Below are 15,464 nucleotides of genomic sequence, written 5' to 3'. Positions count from 1 at the left end.
GCATTTCCTATAAATTTGAAATTATCTGTAGTCTCCAACTAAGTAATTTTTCTCCAGTATATAGAGAATTTGTTATACATGGTCATTTGGAAATTGAAATAGGAGCAGCGTTTTTCACGAGGGAAAGCAAACTTGAAACAGCCCCAGAAGTATAAACAGCGGAATGAATAAGTAAATTGGGTGACCCCCAGCCTCAGAAGCCTGTGTGTGTGAAAACAGAAGGTAAACCAACCACTGATGACCGTATTCCGGGTAATTCTATTAATGCCCTTTCATGAAAAGCTAAAAAAAAAAAAAAAAAGCAGAGTTGAAACATTACTTAGTGCTGAATAATAGATGGCAAATCTATGAAGAATAACTATAAAATTCACAATAGTGGTCCCATCAGGGGGTAGGAATGTAAGGAAGAAAGGAGGACACATTGGGAGTCTAATATCTGCCGGAAGTCTATTGAGGATTATGTCCAATCTCCAGGGTTCATGCAGTATTAATACTTGAGATAGGACATACTTAATACTTAGTACTTAAGCTTAAGGTAGGACATTTATGCAATGTTTTCAAAGTATGAGGTAGCACACTATAAAAATTTAAAGAGTTTTACATGTGAAAAAAAGTACAATTTAAAAATATTGTTTTATCCTATTAGAGAATAGACCAGCTATCTAGTTTTCATTTCAGTCATTTCGGACCTATTCATGAGCCTTTCAACTGGGTCCATTTAACTTGCCTCTATATTCATTTGAGTAGCAGAAGATTGGTGATGGGCCCAGCAGCTAAAAAGAACGGGTTACACGAAATTAAACCATCACAGGTTTAATTTCACAGCTGCAGAAATTTACTTCCAACTGAAGAGAATCGAAGCACATATTAGTGTGTCAGCCACGTTACCTTTGTATGCCTAAGGGAGGAAACAATGTAGTTGAAATTGCTTCTCTTTACATAAACTCTGTATGTATGAAAACGGACAAAATTGAAATTTGGAGGGGGCAAAGGGACACAATGCTAGAGGGTGTGCTAGGACAGAGTTTTAAGGCAGAGTTCTAAATCTGAGGCTGATTCTGTTAAACTTTGTGTTCATTCAGGGGCCCCTGGCTGGTGCAGTCAGTTAAGTGTGGGATTCTTGGTTTCAGCTGAGGTCACGATCTCAGGGTCCTGAGCCTGAGCCCCTCCCCACACTCCACCTCTGCTTGAGATCCTCTCCTTCTCCCTCTGCCCCTCCCCACGAGTGCTATCTCCTTCTGAAATAAATCTTTAAAAAACGTGTTCATTTATAAATAATAAACATAAATATATTAACCATGTTTTCTTTTTGTACCTTATAAATCAAATGAGTAATGTATTTTTTGAAGATTTTTATTTATTTATCTGACAGAGAGCAGCAGAGGGGAGCAGCAGCCAGAGGGAGAGGGAGAAGCAGGCTGAGCCTGCCCAGCCTGCTGAGCCGGGAGCCCCGTGTGGGACTCGATCCCAGGACCCGGGGATCATGACCTGAGCCAAAGGCAGACGCTTAACTGACTGAGCCACCCAGGCGCCCTGAGTAATACATTTTTAATGAGAACCCCCTTTTCTACACGCCATGTCTCTGAGCACTAATTTTTATGAAAGTGGACAATACGTTTGAAAAACCATAAAGCACGAATTTTTCCAACTCTGTAAAGAAAATACGCAATAGCGTTTCCTTCCACCGGCTCTTAAACTGGTAAGTATTTTCTTCACGGGGAAGCATATTAAATGCACTGGGAATTTTGACTCAATCTGTCACGCATATTAAATTTCTGGGTCCATTCCAAGTTTATTTAAGCTTTTGCTCTTTTCTGTTAAGTGGCCCGAGGGATCGCATAGCCGCTCACATTTCAAAGCGATACACTACAACACGGATCATTTGCTTTTAGTGTAAAATGTGCACCTGAGCGTTCTCATAAACACAGCTGGGAACTTGCGGTTGTCCTGAGCCCAGGTTTAGGCTGCGGGGTTCTGATTTCCCGTTAGCGCCCAGCACTGGTTGGCGGGACCTCCCTGATCCAGAGCAGCAGGTGAGTGGGCTGGGGCAGCATAGACGCGGCCTCAGCTGTGTCAGCCGCCAAACATCAAAACGAATCCAGACCCTGCACTACACGGGGTGAAGTCACCGCCAAAGCCTGTGTTCTTAGAGAGACGGACGCTTGGGCGACCTTCCCGTCCCAAGCCAACAACCTCTGACTCCCGGAGGACACCAGGCCCCCCTGGGCTGTCCCGTCTTGCCCCAGCCCAGCCAGGCTCGGGCACCCCCCACCCCTCTGTGGACAAAGACGTGTTGCTCCATGGGGAAACGGAATCTGGAAACGGGGGTGTCACGGAGCTGCGGGAAGACCCCGCAGTCCTCGGACACAAATGTCCCTCTCGTGACCGCCTGAAGAGGCCCGCCCCCCCCCGTGTTCCCCTTGTGCGGAATCGTCCCATCGGGGGCCCTGGGGCGTGGGCTACCCTAGCAGGAGGGCCGGGGCGGGGCTCCGAGCACCACCCAATCCGGACCCGAGGGCCGGGAGCACCGTCCAGTCAGAGCAGGGGGCGGGCGCGCTCCCCGCCGCACGGTCTAGGCCCGCAGCGGGCCCGAGGCTCCGGGGTGCCCCTGGCCCGTGCGGCGGCAGGTGTCTTCGGTCTGCGCCGCTCCCACCTGCGCGGGCCGGGCAGTCGCACGGAGGACGCCGGGAGGGCCAGGAGCGGGGCTGAGAGATGGTGAGTGCGTGGGGTCGGGCTGGTTCGAACAGGCCGGTACCGGCTGGAGGTGGCCCGGGTGCCTCCCCCGCTCCGCCCCGTCCAGGTGCTGACCCGAGTTTCCGCCCTTGGCCGCGGGCTGAGGTCCCGGCGTCCAGTCCCATCCACGCATGGGTCCGGCTTCTCGGAATGCCTGGGGTGACCAGACGAGCGCGACTGCTCCCGCCCGGGCGTGGGGGAGTCTCGGCCCCCGGTCGTTTCCTCCCAGAGGACAGCCGTGGGGCGCGGGCGAGGGGTCTGGGGAGACCCGCTTAGGGCCCTGGGCTCGGAGAGACCCCCTGGCAGGTCCTCGATCCCTAAACGACCGTCCAGTTCTCATTCCCTGGAGGGACTTTAGTCGTCAGGCGCCCAGATGCGGCTACGGAGCGGGAGAGAAAGGTTTCCTGCCCTCCGGGTTCTCAGGGCGAGGGAGGCAAAAGCCAAGGACTGAGAAGACCCACCCGGCCTGCCCGTGCGGCGACCCGCAAAGCCGAGTCCGGAGACCCGCCGTGGGGCAGGCGCCAGAGCGCTTCGGGAGGGCGCTCCGGGAGCGTCTGGGAGAACAGGTGGTGGGGGGTGGAGAGCCCACGTGGGAGGGTGGCCGCGCTTGACCCTTGAGTCATCGGTGCCTGTGTCCAGTTTTGCGCTGCCCCTCCCTGGGTGTGTCACCTTGAAAAGATTTATTTGGTTATTCAAGCCCCGGATTTTTCAGTAAATGTGAAATACATTTTACTAACAGACTTTGAAAGATCAGTTAAAGTATTTGCAAAGTAACAAGGGAGGGGTCAGTTTCAGGGGAAAAAAATGAAGAAGATCGAGTCTTAACATTGCGTTTGTCAAAAATTCTTTTTGTGTCTTTTTTCCTCTCCTGGAGCGTGTGTGGTTAAGTGTCTCCCATCTGTTGTTTTCTTTCTGGTGGTGACAAATGGAATTCCGGAGCTTAGCCTTGAGGATGCTACTGGGGAATCTAAGAGAAACAGAGAAACCCTCTCTCCCGGGATGAAAGTGTACAAGCGAATGCATTTCCACACACAAAGCGTTTGGCATATTAATTGGTGAATTACAAAGACGCACCAAAAATGACAGCTATTCTTTTCAGCGGAATAGAATAGTTCTATTTTGTCTGGTATTATTAGACTTCAGAGATTCCTGCTAAATCCCGACGACCCGGAGTGGGGGTAGGGCCCTGCCCAGTGAGTCCAAGCTAAGTAAGGCCAGCCACGCGACAGCAGCAGCAGGGAACGAAATGGTTTCTTTCTGGAGAGTCTCTTCCGTGCCTGTGTCCCAGGCTGCCCACACCATCTGGAGGAGGAGTGTGTGCGCCTCGGAAGGTTGCGGGGCACTGAGAAATGTGTGTGGCTGGCGGTGATGCGCTTTCTGAGGTCGTACTTGCCCCTCCCCCTCCTGGTTCTAAATCATGCATTTGGGGTGGCCACCTACAGAGGGGGTGCCCTCGGAGCCTAGTTTGTGCGCACTGAGAAAGCCTATCAAGGTCGGACTTAGGGAAAGACTCTTTTGGGGTCTGTCTTCTAGAGAAGACAGAATGTGGAAGTTCATTTGGGGTAGAGACTTAAACTGACTCTGGCCAAGAGTGTCCTGGCTACTGAGACTTGAGGCCTGGAGAGGGAGCATTTCCACCTGCTAGGGGGGGAGAAGGGCGCGTGTGGAACTCAGCGTTCATCCCTGTGTCTGCTCAGGTCTCCCTCTCTCCTCCATCGCGGGGGCCTGGCGGGCAGAAGGCTGGTGTTTCTGCAGTGAGGCTCTGGACCCCAAGCCTGTGAACGTTGTCACCTTCTGAATATGGTGGGTTTTCTTTGGGAACAGCGGATAAGTGAGTGGCTTTATCTGAGCTGATGGAAATGTTCGGTTTTCTCTCATTCTGATTCCTGTATCCAATATGACTGCTGTATAACTCCAGTCTCCCTAAACGTTTGGCCTTTTCATGTCCCTTTTTGAGTGTGTAAGACTTTTATTTTCTTGGGTGAGTAGAAGTGGGCTGAGAGATAAAATAGAAGACAAGAGAATTCTGGAAGCACACGACATTTTTCTTCCTTTTTCGGTAAGATGTCCAGATAGGAGATGGCTGTATTTAAACTCAGGTTGATTTTTCACCTTTTCCATAATTTTTTATATCAGTGATTGTCTCTATAGAGTTATGAAATTTAAAATGTACTATTTCTAAGACAATATTTTAACCGATATGAGGAAAGTTAACTTTGGATATGCAAATCCTTGAAAATCATAGTGCGTTGAATGTGTTAGTTCCAACCCCCTAACATGTGAAGTATCCTACACATTTTTGAAAATACCCCCCACTTTGAGGGGCACCTTGGGGGTGCAGTCGGTTAAGTGTCTGACTCCTGGTGGCAGCTCAGGTCATAATCTCAGGGTCATGAGACTGAGTCCCACATTGGGCTCTAAGTCAGGCTCCCATCTCAGCACAGAGTTCTGTCCCCGTCTGGCCCTCCCCCCACTCACTCTCTCTCTGTCTCAAATAAATAAATATTTTTTAAAAAAAGAAAAAATTCTCCCCAGCTTGAGAGAGAGTGGAAACAATGACGATGTCACATGTCATTTTAGTTGTAAAGATGTTTGAGATATTTTACTTTTCACGGTTTACACTGTCATAAACTTTAGTTTTCAGGGAGTTGTTAACCTTAAAAATTAATGTCAGTCACTTTACCAGCAAAAGTGGGTTTATTCAGGACTAGCAGAGAATTGTAATCTGGGACATACAAGCTACAGCAACACCATAGGCATGTCCAACAAACAAAGGAGAGGAACATTATTTTTTATAGAAGGAGGAAGTTTGGACGGCTTGTTTTGGACAAAAGCCCACTGGACAAAGGGGGATGAGAATTTCTCTGTGTTCTGATGACAGTTTTTCTTGTTGAATTATAGGGGTAGTCAATTTCTTTTCTCTCCTTTTTTTTTTTAAAGGATTCTCCATTTTGGGGTGCCTGGGTGGCTCAGTGGGTTAAAGCCTCTGTCTTCAAGGGTGCCTGGGTGGCTCAGTCGGTTAAGTGTCTGCCTTCAGCTTGGGTCGTGATCCCAGGGTTCTGGGATCAAGCCCCGCATGGGGCTTCCTGCTCAGCGGGGAGCCTGCTTCTCCCTCTCCCTCTCTCTGCTTGTGTACTTGGTCTTGCTGTGTCTCTCTCTGTCAAATAAATAAATAAAATCTTAAAAAAGGGGGCACCTGGGTGGCTCAGTGGGTTAAGCCTCTGCCTTCGGCTCAGGTCATGATCTCAGAGTCCTGGGATCGAGCCCCGCATCGGGCTCTCTGCTCAGCGGGGAGCCTGCTTCCCCCTCTCTCTCTGCCTGCCTCTCTGCCTGCTTGTGATCTCTGTCTGTCAAATAGATAAAATCTTTTAAAAAAAAGGATTCTCCATTCTTATTTTTTATTTTATTTTTAAAATTTTGATAGTAGGCTCTACGCCCAATGTGGGGCTCAAGCGCATAACCCTGAGATCAAGAGTGTCAGGCTGGACTGACCGAGCCGGCCAGACGGCCTGGGGCTAGTCAGCTTCTTCTGGGAGACGCCTGGGACATCTCTTCCTGCCAGGCTCTGTGCCTGACCGGTCCTCCCTGTGGGGTCTTCTGCGGGAAGTTCTTCCTGCAGTCGAGGTGGAATCAGCTCCCCCTCTGGGCCGGCCAACTCCATCTGATTTTCCTTTTTCCTTTTTGGGTTTTTCTTCTTTCTTTTTTCATTCATTATTATTATCTTTTCTTCCAACTCCATGTTAGTCAGACTTACCTTTATTCATTTTCACGGGATTAAATTTTTTAAAAAAGATTTTGTTTATTTATTTGACAGAGAGTGATCACAAGTGGGCAGAGAGGCAGGCGGGGGAGGGGGAAGCAGGCCCCCCGCTGAGCAGGGAGCCTGATGCGCGGCTCCATCCCAGGACCCTGGGATCATGACCTGAGCCGAAGGTAGAGGCTTAACCCACGGAGCCTCCCAGGCGCCCCTCACAGGATTAAATCTTAAAACCACAGAGAAAAGTGGTTCCCAAATAAAAAGAAAAAGTGTTAAAAAGCAAAATACAGGAGCACGGTGGGTGGGGGGGTCCATCAGTTGAACGTCAGACTCTTGGTTTTGGCTCAGGTTACGATCCTAGGGTCGTGGGATTGAGTCCTGTGTCGGGCTCTGTGCTCAGTGTGGAGTGTGCCTGGAATTCCTCTCTCCATCCCCTTTGAGTGCTGTCCCTCTGTCTCTAACATAAATAAGTAAATAAATAAGTGTTTTTTTTAAGAAGCAAAAATATAACTTATATAGATTTCTCTTTATGTGAAGTAAATAATGTATGTAAAAGTTTAAAAACCCTGCAAAACATTGAAAATCTAACACAGGACAACTTCCTGCCAGCATTTCCCGGCCCGTGCCAACCCTACCCCAGCCGCCCTCAGACAACCAGTTTTAATAATTTCTTGTGCATTTTTATCAGTGTTTCTTTCTACAAAATGAAACAGAAGTGCAAGCGTTTTTCTTTTGTTATAGGAAAGGTCATATGATGTACACGAGGCAGCATACTTTTGCTCACGTGATGGTCCCGCGGACCTTTACATATAATGTCAGATGTCTTTGATTTTCAAGTTTAAGCAACCAGGTCCTTCTAATTGGGCACTCGATCTGCACTGAATATTTTTCTGCCAAGGTTTGTTAATCGGGACTGACTTTTTCATATGACATGGTAAGCAAACGTACAAGTGTTATTTTCCAACCTTGATTAATGCTTTAACTTTCATGTGAAGTCTGCCATATTTAGAGTGCGTATACAGTTGTCTGGGACATCCAAACACCAGGCACAGTGTGAACATCTGTGAACACCAGTGAACATCTGTGAATTCACCACCTGGATTCATAAATAGGCCGTGGGTCGCTGTAAGTCTCCCGACATGACCCTCCCCGAACGCACCACCGTCTTTTCCCACCGATTTTGGACTCCTGTGAAGGACTAGTTCACAGAGCAGTGTTTGTTGGTTGTTCACATCCTTGGAAGGGTCCTCCCAGCCTCCTCTTTCCTCGTTTCTTCCCTGCAAACAAGGTGGACGACGATTTTGCCTGTGTCTTGAATCTCTTCCCCGTCGCCTTTCACCACAAGTCGCAGGGTTTCTGAGAGCGCCCTTAGGCTTAAGATTCTCCACCTCCTGTTGTAAAGTCCGTTCCTTGGGAAGATCGCCGGGGCGATCTGTTTTATAGCCTGCTTTTCCTCCTTGTCAGCATCTCAGAGCCGGGGAACAGCAGCGAGATGGGGATGGAGTGACACCCCACTTAGAGCTGAAGGGCCGGTGCCTGATGTCTTCTCAGCTTGCCTCTCTCGGATGTGGTACCTCTGCCTTACGAGGCAGAACAGTATTCGCACCAGCCCTGCACCCACTGTGCATCCCACGCGTGGGGGCTGGTGGAAGTGGAGAGCCCCCACCTGTCCATTGCCTTTGCTTGGAGCTTGAACTCAGTGACAGCTAACGGGGGCAGGATGAGGAATGCTGACATTCTTCTTCTCCGGGTAGGAGCCCGTGCTTTTGGCTGAAAAAGAAGTCTAGGGAAAGGGAGAGTGGTCTTGGTTCAAACACCAGACTGTTAACTTTTCTTACTGAATTCCTGTCGAGTTTCATGAATACCTGTTTCCTCAGCTGCCTGCCCTCAGGACTATGGCCAGAGGCTTGAAATGATGGGTTTTTTTATTATTTTTTTAAAGATTTTATTTATTTATTTGACAGACGGAGATCACAAGTAGGCAGAGAGGCAGGCAGAGAGAGAGGGGGAAGCAGGCTCCCCGCTGAGCAGAGAGCCCGATGCGGGGCTCGATCCCAGGACCCCGAGATCATGACCTGAGCCGAAAGAGGCTTAACCCACTGAGCCACCCAGGTGTACTTGGATGTCTTATTCTTATCCCCATCCTGGTATACCTTAAGGTGAATTGCTCCTCCTCTCCCCAAGAACTTAACCCACATAAGGTCTCCTACACATCTCGATTGATGGAAACTCCATTATTCCAGTTTTTACTATGAGAATTGACCAGCGTCATTAAATCTCAATCTGTCTTGCCCGGACTTCAGTCCACTGGGAATCAGTAGCTTTTGTCCATGTTTTCCCTGCACATTCCACCGTGAGTGCCCGGGGTGACCCACCGTCTTCTCACCTGGCTATGGCTTTATTTTCTCATCAGGTGTTCTGGTCTCTACATCCATCCCCTGCGGTCAAGTCTCAACACAAGTGATGGGTCATTAAAGCTATCCGAGGACATCACTGCTCTGGGCAAAGTCCTGAATAGTTCCACATTTCTCACAGAGTCAGATCTGACTAGTTCCCCACAAGATGATGTGCTGCACCTCCCATCACTCTCCACCACCTTGACTGTTACTCCGCATCTCGATTTGCTCCAGTCTTTGGCAATGTGTCTTAGCCCACTCGGGCTGCTGTAATCAAATACCGAAGAGAGGCCTGTAAACAACAGAAATGTATTTCTCACAGATATGGAGGCTGGGAAGTCCACGATCAAGGCACCAGCCTTGGATGGAATGAGCTGCCCTGGCACCTTATAACCTCAGTGTGTGTGTGTGTGTGTGTGTGTGCGCGCGCGCAGACTTAATGCACACCAACACCAGGGTTTGTGAATGTGGATGTTACGGAACGGTCTAAGTTCTCATGTCTTCTTCTCTCCTCCTCTTTCTCAATACCTCTTCTGTCTCAAATTAAGGGGACATAAGGAAGAAAGAGTAGCAACTGATTCCGTGACAAATAATGTATTAAATAATACACGTATAAATGAAAATGAGCGCTTCTGCAGAAGTCTTCCTGCATCCAGCTGGCTTTGCATATTTCGAATGGGGAACATCAAGACACAGGGTCGGTTGGCCCACATTGTGCGTTGGGGTTTCTACCTCGGGCCTCTCACTGTTGTTGAGAGGAAATGAAGGAAAAGGTCTCTCAGTGCGTTTTTATTTATCAGAATCTCATCAAGATTTGAACTGGTGGCTTATGCAGTGCTGGGAGTTGTGGTGGGCAATAAGGAAAGAAAGGAAATCGTTTTTGTCACAAGGAATTGATAGTCATAAAATAGCAATATTTGTTTCATTTGTATAGCATTTCTCTAATTTCTCCAGTATTTTTGGGACTATTCTAGACTCTGTGAAAAGGCAGGGATCACACAGGAAGGCCACAGTAAAAATGGAGAGAGAGAGAAGTTCAATGTGTTAATGGTGTGTTAAGACTATGATACAGAACGGGGCGCCTGAGGGGCTCAGTCGTTAAGTGTCTGTCTTTGGCTCAGGTCGTGATTCCAGAGTCCTGGGATGGAGCCAGACATCAGGCTCAATCATCGGGAAGCCTGCTTCTCCCTCTCCCACTCCCCCTGGTTGTGTTCCTTCTCTTGCTGTGTCTTTCTCTGTCAAATAAATAAATAACATCTTTTTAAAAAAAGAAAAGAGTATGATTCAGAGGACACCTGGGTGGCTCAGGTCAGTTAAGTGTCTGCCTTTGGCTCAGGTCATGATCTCGGGGTCCTGAGATCAAGTACCCTGTTGGGCTCCCTGCCAGCTGGGAGTCTGCTTCTCCCTTTCCCTCTGCTGCTCCCCCCCACCCCTGCCGCTGCCCCGCTCATGCTCTCTCGCATGCATGCACTCTCTCTCTCTCTCAAATAAGTAAATAAAATATTTAAAAAGAAAAGATTATGATACAGAAAGTGAGTGTGGACATAGATTAGATGTGGGGAGACCAGTGAATCTTGTTTGAACTTCCGGTGAATTTGAGTCCTTTCCCTGTTGTCCGCGTCACCCACTCTCCTACGATTATGCGGTTTGTTATAGGACTTGGTGGTTTTCGAGGATGTGGTTGTGGACTTCACCCAAGAGGAGTGGGCTCTGCTGAATCCTTCTCAGAGGAAGCTCTACAGAGATGTGATGCTGGAGACCTTCAGGAACCTGGTCTCAGTAGGTGAGGAGGCATTCGTCCTTCACTTAGTTATTTAGAGACTAAGTATGTATTCGTTAAGCCTATATCAAGATTTGGACTAAAGAAGGAATACACATTGATAAATAAAACAGGCATGATCACAGCTATCATGGATCTAGAATCTAACAGTTTCTCTGTGACAGTAAAAATCTACATACTAACCTGTATTTTTCTATCTCTCTTCTTTGAAATACTTAGGGTCCTTCGGTGTCATCAGTCTGGATATATATCCATGAGTCATTTTGTGGGCGTGGAGAAGTTTGTTGTTCGAAATCTTGTGGTTTTTCTGTGCATATTAAATTGCCTCCAGGGGCACCCGGGTGGCTCACTGGGTTATGTGTCTGCTTTCGACTCAGGTCATGATATGGCCCTGGGATCAAGCCCCGCATCAGGCTCCCTGATCTGCAGGGGCCTGCTTCTCTCTTTTCCTCTACCTGCTGCTCCCCCTGCTTGTGCCTGTGCACTTTCTCTGTCAAATAAATAAATAAAATCTCTTAAAAAATTAAAATATAAATTACCTCCATTTTGACCTCTAGTGCCTCATCTTTCTTAAAGATTTTATTTATTTATTTGATAGAGAGAGAGATCACAAGTAGGCAGAGAGGCAGGTGGAGAGAGAGGGGGAAGCAGGCTCCCTGCTGAGTAGAGAGCCCGATGCGGGCCTCAATCCTAGGACCCTGGGATCATGACCTGAGCCGAAGGCAGAGGCTTAACCCACTGAGCCAGCCAGGTGCCCCCCTCTTATGCCTCTTAATAATAAAGTTTTGAAACAGCTAAACTGAATGTACTTCTTTGCTCACAGGTGCCTTCCTGATAAGATTTGTTCACTGTGTTTTTTTAGATGATGAGACTCAACTTAAAACCATTGGGTCCATTTCTCAGCAGGATAGTTTTGGAGAAAAATTATCCAATGAACAGAAAATAGCAAGGTTCACAAAAAATGATTTCTGGACCTCCCTTTTTGGAGAAAATTGGGAAGACCAGTGCATTGAAGATAAACACAACAATGAGGGAAGATATTTGAGGTGAGTTGCACTTTGGAGAAAACACAATAGTCCAGTAGAGAACCTTACTGTTTCATGAAATTAAAAAACAAAAACAAGGGGTGCCTGGGTGTCTCAGTGGGTTAAAGCCTCTGCCTTCGGCTCAGGGTCCTGGGATTGAGCCCCACATCGGACTCTCTGCTCAGCAGGGAACCTGCTTCCTCCTCTCTCTCTGCCTGCCTCTCTGCCTACTTGTAATCTCTGTCAAATAAATAAATAAAATCTTAAAAAAAAAAAAAGAGTCTCTTATAAAAAAAAAACAAAAAAACCACAAAAACAAAAAACTGATAAACCTTGCTCCAGATTTGTTAATTCACAAATCATTCCTTCCTTTTTTTTTTTTCTTCATGTGACTCAGACATTGAGCATTGGAAAGATAATTCAGTGGGAAACAATGATCAGGGAACCATATGTGAGACACACTGTTGTAGTAGTAGGCTGTGCTTAATCCCGTTCCCAAAGCAGCTAGTTTATTCCACTTTGAAATAATTCAAACAGGACAGAAGACCTGTATTTATGGGGCATCTGGGTGGCTCAGTGGGTTAAAGCATCTGCCTTCAGCTCAGGTCATGATTCCAGGGTCCTGGGATCGAGCCCCACGTCAGGCTCCCGGCTCAGTGGGGGGTCTCCTTCTCCTTTTCTCTCTGCCCCTCCCTGCTATGGGACTCTCTCTCTTTCTCTCTCTCAAATAAGTCAATAAACTCTTAAAAAAAAGATAGCCTACATATATATAGAAAATGGTAGAAATATAATCCTAGCACTCATTAACAAATATTAATAAATTATGAATACACAAACCATTAACAATGTGCCCCCCATTTTTTTTTTAGCAGAAGTCATATAGTGGAGAGACTCTGTGAAAGTAGCAAAGGTGGTACATGTGGAGAAATTGTCAGCCATATTCCAAATATTAAGATGTACAAGAAAACTTCTAGTGGAGTAAAACTGTATGAATGCAGTCGGTGTGGAAAAGTCTTCAGGCATCGTTCATCCCTTAAGAGGCACAAAAGGAGTCACACTGGATACAAATTATATCAATGTGAGGAATGTGGGAAAGCCTTCAGTTGTTCTTCATACCTAAGGAATCATGTGAAAACTCACAGTGGAGAGAAACCCTATGCATGTCAGCTTTGTGGGAAAACATTTATTCGTTCCCATTCCCTCACTGGACATATAAGGAGTCACACTGGAGAGAAACCCTATGAGTGTAAGCAATGTGGAAAAGCCTTCAGTTGTCCTAAATCCTTTCGAGTACATGTGATGATGCATAATGGCGGGAAACCCTATGAATGTAAGCAGTGTGGGAAAGGCTTTAGCTGTCCCAAATCCTTTCGAGTACATATGATAATGCACACTGGAGAGAAGCCTTATGAATGTAAGCAGTGTGGGAAAGGCTACTGTTGGCTCACATCCTTTCAGAGACATGTGAGAATTCACAATGGAGAGAAACCTTATAAATGTGAAAAATGTGGGAAAGCATTTGGTTGGCCCTCATCCTTACACAAACATGTCAGAATTCACACCGAAGAGAAACCTGTAAATGCAAACAATGTGGGAAGGCCTTCAGTTGGCCCCCATCCTTCCAAAAATGTAAGAATGCTGACTGGAGAGAAACCCTATAAGTGTGAAAAGTGTGGGAAAACATTTGGTTGGTCTTCATCCTTGCACAAACATAACAGAAAGCACACTGGAGAGAAAACCATAAATGCAAGCAATGTGGGAAAACTTTCAGTTGGCCCTCATTCTTCCAAAAATATAAGAATGCAGACTAAAGAAAAACCTTATAAGTGTGAAAAATGTGGGAAAGCATTTGGTTGGTCCTCATCTTTACACAAACATGTCAAAAAACACAGTGGAGAGAAGCCTGAAATTGTAAGCAATGCGGAAAAGCCTTCAAATGGCCCTTATCCTTCTAAAACAGTCAGGATGCAGACTAGAGAGAGACCTCATACATGTGAAAAATGTGGGAAAACTTTCAATTGCCCCAAATCCTTTCATCGTCATGTGAGAACTCATAGTCAACAAAAGAAAACTTGTAAGTAATGTGAGAAAACCTGATGCAAATTAACTCATCTAAAACAGTTTGGAAAATCCACACCAGAAGAAAAATCGTGCCAAAGTTGCAAAGATGGTATTACTAAGTATCTCATCCTTAATGGGACCTCTAATTTTATATTATTTTAAAAAAATTGTTCTGTAAGTGTGGGGCCTTTAGACTAATGTAACATTGATATTTGTTTAGATTTTCTTACTGGCCCAGTGTGTTCCAAATTGGGTATCACTTTCCCATTACATATATTCCATCATATTCTCTTCCTGAGAGAAACTATGACTTTTAAAGTTGGCACTTCTTTGCTTACCTAAGGTATGTATTCTCCACACCTTTTTTCCCCCAGAGTTTCATTATTCCATTTTGCTTGCTTGTAATTTTGTCATTATGTAAATTGGCAGAAATTTGTAGGTCTGCCGTGGTCTTGAAAGAATATAGTTTCATATGAACTGTTATTTCCATCTGTTGCTATATGCTCTTTGTCCTGGCTTCTGGTTAGGAAGTGGACAATATGTTTCAATGAAGAAGAGAATGAAATCTAGAGGTAGATGGTTCTGCTGGATTGTGTCCTATCAACATAGGTAAGGCTAGGAACTACATTTCCCAAGAGGCCTTCTCTCTATGGCTCCACGATAGAATTCGGTAAGAGCCCAGCTTGCATGAGATTTGGAAGAAGCAATTTTCAGTTTATTGAGCCACCACCACACAAGGAGATAGAGAGATGCATGGGGACTTTGTGGGCACCATCTTCAGCTTATTTTCCTGATTGCTAGTCTTGCCTATCAAAAGTATCCTCAAAACACATAGCAACTGCGTGAATTCCATTTTGTCAGAGGGGTGGCCTTTCACAGACACCCTACCAGCTTTCCCATCATGGAGGTACCTCCGTGGTTAGATGTCCACAGCTTATATTTTCCCAAAAGCCCTATACTGTCCACCAGGCCACAGATTAGGATGTCACGGCTGTTGATATTATCTAATGCTCTGACCTCTTTTCTCTAGCTCTTAACATATTCGAATAGCATCTGATTCATATGGTGAACACCTCATTCTCTTATTATTACTTATGCTTCTGTGTTTCTGATTCCAACTAGAACAGATGCAATGGAGCATCCATAACAACATACGGGACGGTGTTTCCCTGCAGCATCATTGAGCAGCTACACTTACCCAGTATTTCTGTGAAATAAATAAGCACTACTGACATATTGGGCAGACTGTGTGGGTTTTCTGTTACTCAGCACTGAATACAACCCCTCAGGATATGTTGTTATTAAGATTGAGTGTGTGTGGTTAGACACGATGTGTACTTTTTTGGTTGAACAAATGCTGTGTTTCTGAGAAATAGTCTATTAACTGTTTTCATGAGTTATGCACTTTATAAATGTATAAAATGTTTCTGAAAAATATCCTATTAACTGTGTTTTCAAATGTATACTAATTTACTTTACTCTTTAATTTATGGAAAGTTGGGGTGCCTGGGTGACTCAGTAGGTTAAGCCTCTGCCTTTGGCTTAGGTCATGATCTCAGGGTCCTGGGATCAAGCCCTGCCTCAGGCTCTCTGCTCGGCAGGGAGCCCTCTCCCCCCCACCCCCCGCCTGCCTCTCTGCCTACTTGTGATCTCTGTCTGTTAAATAAATAAAATCTTTTTAAAAATTTATGGAAAATTATTAAAACATTGCA

At 46.1% G+C, this 15,464-nt stretch overlaps 1 long non-coding RNA gene across 1 annotated transcript; it reads left to right on the top strand.

Moving 5' to 3' along the window:
• Window positions 1–2,537: 2,537 nt before the first annotated feature.
• Window positions 2,538–15,181, top strand: LOC308356610. Its single transcript, XR_013968115.1, has 4 exons — window positions 2,538–2,715; window positions 10,543–10,669; window positions 11,529–11,712; window positions 12,561–15,181. It is a non-coding gene; the product is annotated as an uncharacterized lncRNA (long non-coding RNA).
• The last annotated feature ends 283 nt before the right edge of the window (window positions 15,182–15,464 follow it).

The sequence above is a fragment of the Martes martes genome, assembly GCF_963455335.1.
Source record: "Martes martes genome assembly, chromosome: 1".
In the NCBI taxonomy this organism is placed as follows: Eukaryota; Metazoa; Chordata; class Mammalia; order Carnivora; family Mustelidae; genus Martes; species Martes martes.
Note: the sequence above shows the minus strand (reverse complement) of the source record. Positions and strands in the feature narration are given on the sequence as shown.